This window comes from Macaca nemestrina, chromosome 1 (genome assembly GCF_043159975.1).
Source record: "Macaca nemestrina isolate mMacNem1 chromosome 1, mMacNem.hap1, whole genome shotgun sequence".
NCBI lineage: Eukaryota > Metazoa > Chordata > Mammalia > Primates > Cercopithecidae > Macaca > Macaca nemestrina.
Genome location: NC_092125.1, coordinates 33,775,655 through 33,789,813, shown reverse-complemented (window position 1 = coordinate 33,789,813; position 14,159 = coordinate 33,775,655). Strand labels below are relative to the sequence as shown.

Sequence of the window (14,159 nt, the reverse complement as noted above, 5' to 3'; positions counted from 1 at the left end):
GAAAAATATACCTGAATTCTGACCTGAGATTTCCCAGATTCTTCCCATCAAAGTTATCTCCTGAATAGAATACTCCAACTGTCTCGGAATTCTAGGCAATAAGTTTTGTGTGTATTTGTTTTTAATAGAGTAGATGGCATATTTAATTGAGTGAATGGATTCTAATCTGAATATGAGGTCCTAGGGATAAGAAATTACCTTATTAAATTGACCTGCTAGTTCTCTCTCCCCATCCAATTACAGCTTAAAATGTATGTGTATTTTTATTTGATGTGTTATTTAGAGTAACAATCTTACCTTATAAAATAGCATGATTCACTAGGGTAAGTCTGTAGTCACATTTTTTAGGAAAATAGAAGTATTTGTTTCTGTTCTTCCAAATTTGCAAGTGTTTAATGTATACCTATATGTGCACATAACTTAAATTTTTGAAAAACCATATGAATTCATTCATTGAAAGTAGTAGTATTCAATGTCACCAGAGTATTTTTTTTTTTTTTTTTTTTTTTTGACACAGAGTCTCGCTCTTTTGCCCACTGGCACAATCTGGGCTCACTGAAACCTCCGCCTCCCAGGTTCAAGCGATTCTCCTGCCTCAGCCTCTCGAGTAGCTGGGACTATAGGTGCATGCCACCACGCCCAGCTAATATTTTGTATTTTTAGTAGAGGCAGGGTTTCACCGTGTTAGCCAGGATGGTCTCGATCTCCTGACCTCATGATCCGCCCGCCTCGGCCTCCCAAAGTGCTGGGATTATAGGCATGAGCCTCTGTGTCCAGCCCTAGAGTACATAATTTCTTAACACTTAATTTTATTTCCTTGTCCTCCTCCATTTCTTTTCTCTTTGAAAATGTTTTAGGTATTTTGGAGGTTCACATTTAGGCAGAAAGAGTGATAGATAACTGCTCTTCACTTTAGTTTCATTTGTTAAGACTCCTTTTGAGAGAAAAATTAACATCAGCCATGCAAGAGGAACTTTTAATGGTTGTTAGTTCAGCATCTGAGATGAAATGTTAATGAAGAAAGAGCGTGTAACAAACTTTTTGTTGTTTATGCCTTCCCTTGATTATTACTGCCAGTTTTCACTACTCCCAATAAAGCACATCCAGAAGAAATGCACTTAAGATATACTAGCCCTGTAATTTTTAATTTCATCCAGTTTGTAATTTTTTATAACTTCCCTTGATATTTTGTTTGACCTTTAGGTTATTTGTTTGGCACATAATAATTGTATATATTTATGGAGTACACAGGGCTGTTGCAATACATATAATGTATGATGATCAGATCAGAGATATTAGCATATCCATATTTCTCATCTCAGAAAGAATATTTATTATTTCTTTGTGTTGGAAACATTGATATTCTCCTTCTAGCTATTTGAAACTATATATTATTGTTAACTGTAGTCATCCTACAGTGCTGTACAACACTAGAACTTACTCCTCCTATCTAGCTGTAATTTTGTATCTTTTAACAAATCTCCTCATCCCCCTAGCTTTTGCATTATTTAGAAGTGTGTTGTTTAATATCCAAATTTGAGGGTTCTCCAAGTATCTGCATTTTAAGTTTAAAGTTTGTTTCATAGTCTCAAATATAGTCTACCTTGGTAAAAGTTTCATGTGCACTTGACAATAATGTGATTTTATTAGTTGGATTGCTCTATAAATGTCAGTTAGGTCAAGTTGGTTCATAGTGATTTGCGTTTTTCTATTTCTGCCTAATTTTCTTTCTGGTTGATGTATCAACGAGAGTGGCGGTATTGAAATTTTCAAGCATTAGTTGTTCAATTAATTATTTCTCTTTGCAAATGTTTTTGCTTTTTTGGCGTATGCTGTGTTGTTTGGTGTACATACATTTATATTTTTTATAGCTTCTTGATGTGTATTGATTCTTTTATCATTATGAAATGTCCCTTTGTCTCTGATAATGTTTTTGATCATAAAGTCTGTTTTGTCTGACATTAAGATAGCCATTCCAGCTTTTTTATAACTATTGTTTATATGGTATATTGTCTTCCTACCTTTTAATTTCAACCTGTTTTTGTCTTCAAATGTAATTTATGTGTCTTTCAAGTGGAATAGAGTTGGATTTTTTTTGTTTCTTCAGTCTCATAATTACTGCTTTTTGATTGGGGTGTTTAGATCATTCCTGTTTGATGTAAATAATATTTTACTTTGATTTACAGTGCCATTTTGCTGTTTGTTTTCTGTGAGTGCCTTTTTTATTTCTGTGGTCGTCTTTCATTACCTTCTGACTTTTTAATGCCCCATTTAAATTAAATTTAATTTTGTTTTGTTTTATTTCCTTAGTAGTTGCTCTAGGTATTACAATTTGCATCTTAATCACCATTTACATCAGATTAATACTAATGTAATATTTGGTAAACTATAGAAACTTTGGTTTAATACCACTACTTCCTTGCTGCCTGTTTGGTGTTATTTTTGTCATATATATGAGAGCTACTAAAAATCCTTACTGGTTTTCTCCCTACTTGTTCTGCCATAAGAGAGACAGAGAACTATGGAGGTCCTCAACTGTAATTGTGAGTTTTCTCTTTTTACTTTGAGACATATGCATTTTGCTTCTTGTATTCAGTGCATTATTGTGCATATATTTTAGATCGTTATTTCTTCTTGAAGAAAAAACCCTTTATTATGAGGTAATATCCCCCTTTATTCCTGATATTTATTGTTCTGAAGTCTATTTTCTCTGAAATTAATATGACTTCCAGCTATTTTTGCTTAGTGTTCACATTGTATGTTTTTCTCCATGTTTTTACTTTTTATCTATCTCTGTATTTATAAAGTAGGTTACTTATAGATAGCATATAGTTAGGCTTTGTTCTGCCATTTAATGAATGTGTGATTATATTTGTATTAAAATATATCTTCATGCCTGCTATATATTTTTCCATTCATTTTATGCCTTTTTTCAGATTTCGTAGACTGTTCTTTGTGATTTGTGTCACCTCTTATGACTTATTATTTATACCTTTCTTCAGAATTTCTCAGTGATTACCCTAGAGCTTACAATATGCCTTTAAAGTAATCTGAATCTTTCTTTAGTAAGATTGTACTGCTTCAAGGGTGGTATAAGAACCTTACAACAGTGTAACCTGAATTTCTTCATACTGTGCTTTGTGCTATTGTTTTTATGTATTTTACTTTTGCATATGTTACAACACACAATAAAACGTTGCTACTTTTGCATTATATAGTTATCTTTTAGAGAAGTTAAAAATAAGAAAAAATGAATATTACTTTATCTTCAATGTTCTTCATTTATTTGTATAAATCCAAGATGCTGACCTGCATCACATTCCTGATAACTTACCGTAGCATTTTCTGTAGAGTAATTTGCAGACAGTGAATACCCTCAGCTTTTGTTTTTCTGAGAAAAATAATTTATTCTTCCTTTTTGAAAGATATTTTTGCTAGGTGTTAAACTCTGGATTGACAGATTATACCATTGGTCATCTTGCTGACATAGTTTCTCAAGAGAAGTCTGATGTAATTCTTATCTTTGTTCCTCTGTATATAATATGTCTCCTTTTTTTCTCTCTTACTTTCTTAAAGATTTTATCTTTGATTTTTCAGCAGTTTCTATATGATACGTTGAGATGTTGCTTCATCTTGCTTGGTGTTCTCTGAACTTCTTGAATATGGATTTGGTCTCTGCTCTTAATTTTGGGAAATTCTCAGTTATTTCTTCAAATATTTCTTCTGCTACCTTTTCTCTTCACCTGGAATTCTAATTATTATGGGTGTGTTAGCCCGTTTGATACTGTTTCATAGCTCTTAGATGCCTATTTTGTTTTGTTTTTGCACTCCTTAGTTCTTTGTATTTTATTTTGGGTAATTTCATTTCTACATTCAGTCTCACGTTTTTGTTTTTTTTTTTTTTTTTGAGATGGAGACTCACTCTGTCACCCAGTCTGGAGTGCAATGGCACAATCTTGGCTCACTGCAACCTCCACCTCCCAGGTTCAAGCAATTCTCCTGTCTCAGCCTCCCGAGTAGCGAGGACTACAGGCATACACCAACACACCCAGCTAACTTTTGTATTTTTAATAGAGACGGGGTTTCACGATATTGGTCAGACTGGTCTCAAACTCCTGACCTCAGGTGATCCACCTGCCTCAGTCTTCCAAAGTGCTGAGATTACAGGCCTGAGCCACCACACCCAGCCCATGTATTCTTTCCTTAACTGTTTGAAGACTGCTGATCATACCATCAAAAGCATTTTTTATTTCTGTTACTATGTTTGTTTATTTCTACGATTTCTCTTTGATTCTTTCTTATACTTTAATCTCTTCACTGAAATTACCTATTTGATCTTAAACATTTTCTACTTTTTCCATCAACCCCTTTAACCATATTAATCATCATTATTTTATTTCATACAGTTTTAACACTTGAACTGAGCGTTGTAACTAAGTTTGGTTTAATGATTGCTTTGTCTTCTCAGATTCTGTTTTTCCCTGAATGCCTGTAATTTTTGGTTCAAAGCCAGGCATATTATATAGGACAGTAAATACTGAGGTAAATATTTTTTACACTTGGAAATTGAGTGCATTTTTTTTTCTGCCTACCCTTCAGTGCGGGAGTTGTATTAACTTAGTCAGGATAAGGTTGTTTTGAAGTTTGATGTCGTGGTTACTCTCAGTGCACCTCAAGTTTCAGTTTTGTTTAGAGTATCAGTTTGCCAGAGAGTTTTTCTCACTGTTTTCTTTGTTGGGTTTTTGGTCTTTCTCCTTTGTACTCCTTTCCAGAAAGAATTTGTCTCTTGTAGCAATATGGGCTATATTCTGCTGTTTTCTCTCACTACTTGTTTATATGATGGGAGGGATAGAGGAGGAAAGGTGTTCACTGATGTTCCAATTAATCTTCGGTAAAAGTCATTGAGCCTAGGTATTGGGGATGTGTGGACTTTATCATTGTTTCTGTCCCTCTTCGAAATGAAGGGCAGTTTTTGTTTGTTTCCTGTTTCTCTCTCCCAGCTGCAATAGATGTCCTTCAGGGCCCTCAGGCTATCATTCCCCTCTTCCCATCCACTTTTATCCTACAGACTAATCTTTTTGTTTTGTAGGGCACGTAAGGAAGATATATCTAGGTGGCATTTTGGCAATGGTTGCTGTTAACTTCCCTAACCAATACCATATCAAAAACCTTTTTTTAGGATTCTCCTCAGTCTTCCCTGATGTTCATAGATGAAAAGCCTGCAGGAAGGTGCACTTCCCTACCCTTAATGTCTGTGGCCCTCAGGGCTTCATAGTCATGGTAGCCCATCTATATTCAGCCTTTAGTATTAATGGTTTTTAGCTAATTCTTTCTACTAGCTTATCAGCCCTTTCTGTGCCTGGTACACAAATGCTCAGGAACTATGATCACAGGTGCCAGACTCTCAATTTTCAGGTTGTTTTGCCTGTGACGTTGGTTCCCTAAAATGTTTAAGAAATGTTATTAATTTGTAGTTGTCCAGCTTTCTTGATGTTTTTCTTGTTGCATTGCTCTTTCTAGTTCTGTCTCTTGAAACTCAGCCCTCTGGTTTGTAACACTCATATTACTTCTACCAGATAGAATATAAGGATTTAAAAATAATTACTTTAATTATCTTAGACTTACTTCTTATTTAAATTCGTGAATGCTCACCATATTTCTAAACTGCATTAAGAGAAATATTCTTGGCCGAGCACGGTGGCTCACACCTATAATCCCAACACTTTGGGAGGCCGAGGTGGGTGGATCACCTGAGGTCAGGAATTCGAGACCAGCCTGACCAATGTGGAGAAACCCCATCACTACTAAAAATACAAAATTAGCCAGGCGTGGTGGTGCATGCCTGTAATCCTAGCTACTCAAGAGGCTGAGGCAGGGGAATTGCTTGAACCCAGGAGGTGGAGGTTGCAGTGAACCAAGATCATGCCATTGCACTGCAGCCTGGGCAACAAGAGCGAAACTCCATCTCAAAAAAAAAGAGAAATATTCTTATAATATTTTAAGGATGGTGATCTTTTTCAAAATATGTATAATACATAACAGAAAAATTAAAAGCCTCTTTCAGATCTTTTATTTTCCTGTTACCTATGCTGCTAGTTCTCCAGCCTCCTCTTACACTCCCCTTTCTCAGTATTGCCATCTGGACTGCCCCGCCCCCCCATACCACATTTAATTGTTCAGTCTAGTGACAAAAGTAATCTCAATTATGAAAGATAATTTAGTTTCTGAATTTGTAGTAGCAATGACGTCATCTATTTGTAATGAAGATTTTACTACAAATTTAGCTAGGAGCAAGAATTTTTAAAGGATAGGGAAAATATTTAGGCTGTCCAGAAGTTGTGATGTGACATGATCTTAACTATTAAGGATTTTTAAATTATTTTTTTTTTAAATAATGAATGTTCCCCTAATAATTCATCTGACTTTATATATGCAACTCACATGTATGAACACGTTTATGCTAATTTGGAGTTCTACTTATGAACCAAAGGAGTTGCTATAGAAGTTCAAACAATGTAGTCTATTGCATTGACTTAACTATCACATGGAAAATATTGGATTAAATTTCTAAAATTTTAAGCACAGTCCTATCCTTTGGCATTTCATAAATTTAAAGACTTTGGATCTTACAAATGCAAAACCAGATTGGTATGTATCTAAGCACAAACTTAATCTTGTTTTTCCTTTAATATATCTTGAATCCATCCTTATTTCCAACCCTGTGACTCTACCACCTGCCTTTAGTTCAAGCTCCTGCCATTTAGTTTAGTTTATCTCCTGCCATTACTTCTTAATAGTTCTAGACTCGTTTATCTCGCTGTTTAAAATCTGTTAGTGTTTCCCCAGTGGTTACAGAATAAGATCTAAACTTTATGTGACATCTAACAACCTTTTTCATGAGGCCCCCACCTCCCTCTCCAACTCAATCGCTTACCACTTGCATAAGCACATTTTACACTCCAGCAACATGAACTGCTTATAGGATCGTCGAACACCCAATGCTGGGTTTTTTGTTTGCTTGTTTGTTTTCATCTTTGTGCTTTAGATCTTGCTGCTCACTGTGCCCAAATACCCTTTCCTGCACTTCTGTTTGTTACATATGGTAATGCCATTATACTGGAACTTTACACAGTGCTGAGTTTTGTAGCCACAAAAATATTAGAGTGTTCATTGGGTAGATAAATACCATTAGATTGATCTAGACTTACTTTTGGCCATTGTAGAAATTATGTATATCACATCTCTAAAGGGGATGTTTTTCAAACTTACTTGAACATTTCTGGTGGTAGGGAGCTCCTGCTTTACAAGGCAACCCATTATATATTTCAAAAACTCTAAATCTTACAAAGTTGTCTCAGAAGAACAGCCCTAATTTCTTCTTTCCATCACTTGTAAACAGTATATACCTTAAAACGTGTAACACTTAGCAATTTGTAGCTCTGCATGCAGTAAAATTCAACATTTTCTGAATTAATTTTTACTGTGTTGAATCTACTCTTTACCTCAGTTTGAATTAGTGATGTAATATCACTTGAAAATGCCGGTAGAGAGTTCTAAACTGCATTCTATGAAGTTATGCTGACTTCATCTATTTTATTTTCATGGGCTGGTTTAAAATATGAAAATGGAAAGATGAAAGAAAAGATTAGTACTTGTAAACTATAGAAGTTTAGGTAACAACCCAGTCCTGAACTTCCCATTTCATCTTCTTTTATTTTAAATTCTCAATATATATCCATTTGCAAAGTTAACTCTTTTACTAAACTGTCATGAGCCATTTGTGTAATTCAAACTCTAGTGCTGATTATAGTATCTTTTAACCAAATACATTTTGTTAAAAATTAGACTTGTAAAAGTGTTAAAAAAATAAGGCTTGGCCAGGCGTGGTGTCTCATGCCTGTAATCCCAGCACTTTGGGAGGCTGAGGCGGGCAGATCACCTGAGTTTGGGAGTCCGAGACCAGCCTGACCAAGATGGAGAAACCCCGGCTCTACTAAAAATACAAAATTACCCGGGCGTGGTGGCGCACGCCTGTAATCTCAGCTACTCTGGAGGCTGAGGCAGAAGAATCACTTGAACCTGGGAGGCAGAGGTTGTGGTGAGCCAAGATCGTGCCACTGCACTCCAGGCCCGGCAACAAGAGTGAAACTCTGTCTCAAAAAAATAAATAAATAAGGCTTATGTGCAGTCATTCTCAGTAAAGTAAAAGGCTTCCTGAGGTTAGAAATTCTTGTCATTTTTGGCTGGGAACAGTGGCTTACACCTGTAATTTCAGCATTTTGGGAGGCTGGGGTGGGCGGATCACCTGAAGTCAGAAATTTGAGACCAGCCTGGCCAACATGGTGAAACCCATTCTCTACTAAAAAATATAAAAATTAGCTGAGTGTGGCCGTGGACACCTGTAATCCCAGCTACTCGGGAGGCTGAGGCAGGAGAATCACTTGAACCCGGGAGGTGGCGGTTGCAGTGAGCCGAGAATGCGCCACGGCACTCCATTCTGGCAGCAGAGCCAGACTCTGTCTCAAAATAAATAAATAAATAAATAAATAAATAAATAAATAAATAAACCTTGTACTTTTTTATTGCTGCTCTCTGGGCCTCATATGGGATCTGTTAAGTAATTATTCAGTAAATTCTTTCCTCCTCACTTCCCTCTCACTAGCCACCTGACCAAAAGCAGAAAAATACATCTTGGTTTTCCCTCTGAGTTCAATATTTGTAGATAGTTTCAACATGCATATTAGTATTTTTCAAAGTACAGCCTATTGATCACCTGCTTTAGAATTATTAGTTACTTGGGATATGAATTGAAATTTTAAATTTCTAAACCCTGTAACTTGTTATATTTAGACTTTCTGAAGGTGAGGGCCAAGAACCACCTTTTGTATGTGTTGTTGTTGTTGTTGTGGTTGTTGTTGTTGTGGTTGTTGTTGTTGTTGTTATAGGTTACATAATTCTCTCCTTTTGTTTAGTAGCCTAGAATTGCATGGGAGAAGCAAAGATCCCTCTCTGTCACATCCAATCTTGAAGCCACCTGGGGAAATTTAGAAGTGCCATAGTGTTCCCATCTGGAAAGAAAATGCCAAAGTGTTTCCAACAGTCACTGCTGCAGACCTATTTCTTTCTTTATAGGAGTGATTCGGTACTGTCTCAAACCCTTCTGAGTGCCACATCAGGAGGCTCTCCATGGTCTGTTGGTCACTTTGGAAGATGTAGAGACTAAATCCAAGGGAGACATTAGATAATAGGCCAGGGTTCTCATCGGTCTCCTCAGTAGCAAAAACAAAGGCTAGAACATTCTGGTAGTGCTCATGATTAATTGGAACATTACAGCTGGAGCCAAAGATCTGTCTCCTGAAAGGTACTATGTTCTGATGTTTTTTACAACCAAATTCCATAAAACACTGACTGCTCTATTACAATGGATACAACTCAGAAATAGCTCATGGGAAGAAATGCATAGGGCAAGGTATTGGAGAGTGGTGGGTGGAGTACATGGAAGAATAGGTCTGTGCTGGTGACTGTTGGAAACACTTTGGCATTTTCTTCCCAGATGGGTGCCCTCCTAGTGCCTCAATGTTTTCACCAACCTGAAGGCCCTGGAAACTCCATTTTCAACAAACTCCCTTTGGGATTTATATATAATAAAGTGCTATAAAATACCAGTTTTGAGCTCTTTTCTGCTTGTATATTTGCTTAAGAATTTGCTAAATGTATAAATTTTAGCTGATTAAGTTTTCAAGGACCCAAATGACCAAAATAAGGACTTACTTTAAGACTGAAAATATAATAAATGAGGTTAATTTAAGTCAGGCAGTGAGTTTTTGGAGAATATATTCTGTACAACAAAAAAAAGTTACTACAAAATACCTTTCCAACTTTGACATATTGACATCCTTATTTCCTTCCAGCTTTATCAGTCTTTCTAAGTCATTTAAATCTAAAACCCCAGAATCATTATTATTGCATCTCTTTATCTTCCATCTAATTATTCGTCAAATAGCAGTAATTCTTTCTTCGAAATATCTTCTATATTTATCTTTGTTTTTGTTTCTGCTTTTTATTGCCTCATTCCTGTTCCTTGCCCTTCCCCTTCTCTCAATTTACTTCTGACAGCTTTATGTCCCCTTCGATCGGCCTTTGTGCACTATCAAATGTTTATCTTTATACAGAGATATTCAATCAAACATTGCTTGTTACCTTTAGTTGACCCAGGTCTTTCAGAAAAGTTTTTTTCAAATTCAGCATTTGCATGTACCTCTATCTGATATATTTTGGCCAACACTAAAAATAAGGGGAAATTTTGATAAAAATATTACCTGAACTTGTTATTTAATCTGTTTCACTTCAGATATCTTTATCTAATTTTAAAATTATATTTACCCTTACTATTAAATATGATCCTTAAGAAAATTCAGTACCAATTATAGGAAAAAGTACAATAGAAAAAAAATACTCAAAGGTAGCTCAGATTTCAAAATTTACTAGTATTTAGAAAATTAGCCTTTATAATAAGTATAGAATAATCACAGATATGATTTTAAATGTCATTCCTATATCTACTTCTTAACCGCTCTATTCCCTGATCTCATGTGTTTGCACTTAGACTATCGTATCTAAACTATTTATTACATTCAAGATTTTCAATAATCTAATATAATGCTATCCATCTAACTTTATTTCTGTTTTCTAACACAGTTCACCTACTTCATTAAGAAAGTTTCTTCATTGTCCCATACTATTCCCATTCTGGCTTCTAAACTCATATTCATCTTGTTCTTCATATTGCCTTGTCCTCTTATTTCTGCTTAACTAAATTCTCATCATTCGTTAACCCAATCACTGCTTTTCTTTCCCTCTTTTAACCATTTTATCTCCTTGGTTTCTGGTTTCTCACAGCTATTGATGACCCTATAGAATGCAGTCTACCAACTGGTGTTCAAATTCATCTTGAATTGTTTGTTGTGCGTCATTAGTGTTGCCGCAGGTACATTCCTTGCTTCATCTTGGAGAGCAAAAAATATAAACAACAGCAGCTACCAGAGTAAGGGCTACTTAGTTTTCTAGGAAAGAGGAGTTAAAGATTGAGTTAGGATAAAATTTAAGTCTGCCTAACCTGGGGAGCTTACTTTAATCAATTTCATAAGATCATAAATATACTGACTAGAATAATACACTAGTATTATTACTACTAGTACACTGTGATACTGATAGTACAGATACTAATAGTACTATCATTGCTTGAGATAACTACCCTTTAACTGTAAAGAAATTAAGATTATGTGGTATTTTAGTAAAAGTAACTACCATTTATTTGTTTGGTGCCTATAACATGCCATTTACTCTTTGGTTACATGCTGTAAGGGAGAAAAGATTTTTCTCACCTATTGCTTGATTCATGACAGAGACCTCTGTAAATTTTACATGACATAGAAGTTTTACATGACACAGAAGACTTTAGAAATGAAGATCCAAAGAATGGGCAAACTTGTGTATGTTTATGCTTAGGTTTGATGAAGAAATGAATAGTCATGGAGAATTATGATTGGAGGACAAAGGGGTATGTTCTAATGGTAATAAACTGGGGGCAACTTGCAAGACCTGTTTGTTCAGCTTCTTCTCTGTGTCTCTGTCTCTAAAGATAAGGGCATTCCTTTCCTCCAGGTAAGGTTAGGCACCTCTAGAATGAGAATCTTATGACCTGCTTCAGTGGAAGGGCAGAGAATTCTTTTATGACCTGCTTCAGAGGAGAAGTGTGGGAGGTCTTCCTGCTTCTGCTGTTTTTTCAAATACCAAGGTGCCTACTTGGAGGTAGTGTGTTGTGATCCCTAACAGTGCTCTACTGTGTTTTCCTTGAATCTTCATAAAGATTCTACCTAAGATTATCTGCTTTATATTTGGAGAAATTGAATGTCTAAAAGGATTAAGCAGAACCAAATTTCTAATCCAGGTTTTCATGCCTTGAATGTATTACTTTTTCTGTTACATGGTATTCCCCAAATAGTACTGAATTCTAGAATCAGCTTTGCCAGAGTAGTCTGGAGAGCGAATGACTTAAATATGCACAGTTCTATGCTCAGAGGAGCTCTTCTCAGTATTAATCAGCAATCTAGTCGTTTTTTTCCCCATCATACTTGTCATTGTAAGCACATTGTTCTCGAGCTTTATTCAAAAGATCATCCAGAGTCCAGAGATATTAACTATTAACATGTGCTGCAAGTTGAAAGTGTTTAGAGATAATATTTGAGTACAGTATGGCAAGGATAAGTTGTTTACGGCCAGTTGGCGAGAAGACTTTGGAAAGCATTGAGAATGAAAGGAACGATGAATATATGTGTTCTTTTGTATCTAAATCTTTCTTCCCTTGTGTATGTTCTTTACAGCCTTTTCTCTCTGAATAAAGATCACTTTGATTTTGTATGCTAAGTGTGCCTTCTTAATGGTTCTTTTTCTATTATCTGAATCCCGATTTTGTATTTATCTTACTTGAATGCATTAAAGTATATTTAAATGATAATGTGATGCAGTTAGGTAATTGGAATATAAGAGACTGGTTAACAAAAATCTTAATAATGAAGCACACCAAAAATGGAAGCTGCAGGAACCAACCATGTGGACAAATGAAAAAATGCCTGTTGTCTACAGATTGCAGCGATCCTACATAAACATATGGAGGTCTCTGTCTGGCTTAGGACAGCTGGCTAAGTCTGATCGTTCCCCTCCATACAACCTTTAAAACTGCCATTCTAATTACTTGCTTTCCTTGCTATTTTATTCAGTATCTCTGCTGGTTATTAGTACTGTATTATTTTGTAAATGGGCAACCAAGTAAAGTTACCTGTGTATCCATCTGAACTGGTTTTTGAGGTATCTTATGAGTTTTGAAAATAGGTATTATTTGCTTATTTAAGGAACCTACAACCAGGAAGTAGAATGCATGTGGAAATACTATTCTTCTCTTGCGGGGCATGGTGGCTCACACCTGTAATCCCAGTACTTTGGGAGGTCAAGGCAGATGGATCACTGAATGTCAGGAGTTCAAGACCAGCCTGGCGCCAACATGGTGAAACCCGGTCTCTACTGAAAACACAAAAATTAACCAGATGTGGTGACAGGCGTCTGTAATCCCAGCTACTTGAGAGGCTGAGACGGGAGAATCACATGAACCTGGGAGACGGAGGCTGCCGTGAGCCAAGATTGTGCCACTGCACTCTAGGCTAAGTGATGGTGCAAGATTTCACCTCAAGAAAAAGAAAAAAGAAATGTTATTTTTCTAAGGGGCCACATTGGCCTAACTAATTGAGGGTTACCAGTAAAGGTCAATACTTTAGATATGAAGGAGCTAATCAGAGATAGCTTCCGTGAAGTTTTCCTCATTAAGAAAGTGATTTTTGCAAAATCCAGTTTATGTCATTTTTTAACGCTGTAACCAAAGTTCAGAAATAACCATTTGAAGAGGAAAGCTGGCTGCTAAGTATTAACCTTCTTAGTACTGAATTTAAAATCTTGTTTTTTCCTGGTGTGTGTTTTGCTGTAAGTTGTGGGGAGAGGTTGCTCCCACCTACCTCCCCTGCCTTCTACAACTTACAGCAGCCACAGCTGGGTCAGTCGGTCGGTCGGTCGGTCGGTTGGTTTTTTGAGACTGAGTTTCACTCTGTCACCCAGGTTGGAGTGCAGTGGCTTAATCTCAGCTCATTGCAACCCCCACCTCCTCAGTTCAAGCAATTATCCTGCCTCAGCCTCCTGAGTAGCTAGAATTACAGGCGACCGCTACCAAGCCCGGCTAATTTTTGTATTTTTAGTAGAGATGGGGTTTCAATGGTGTGGTGGCTCATGCTAGTAATCCCATCACTTTGGGAGGCTGAGGCGGGTGGATCACCTGAGGTCAGGAGTTCAATACCAGCCTGGGTTTATTTATAACTAATTGTATGAGGATCGTTGTTTATGGTTCTGAAATCCCGTATTTCTTACCCTGAACAGTTTTTGCATTAGACAGTTGTCAAATGAGTAGCCATACTTTTCTAGATCCTTTAGAAGTCCACTGTTTTGTTCATTCTAATGAACAATTTTAAGATTTTCTAAGGAAGGATACTAGTGGAGAAGAAAGAAGAGATTTGGGATTCACTGATTTTGAAAATGTTCCCTTGTGATGAGGAAAT

The 14,159-nt window shown here is 36.3% G+C and overlaps 1 protein-coding gene and 1 non-coding gene across 10 annotated transcripts in view; both read left to right on the top strand.

The window, feature by feature from the left end:
- Positions 1-14,159, top strand: part of COP1 (COP1 E3 ubiquitin ligase) — a 281,153-nt gene that overhangs the window by 221,186 nt on the left and 45,808 nt on the right. The gene's annotated exons all lie outside the window — the stretch shown is intronic.
- LOC112427284 (small Cajal body-specific RNA 3) lies at positions 12,588-12,730 on the top strand. The gene has a single exon (XR_003018790.1). It is a non-coding gene; the product is annotated as a small Cajal body-specific RNA 3 (non-coding RNA).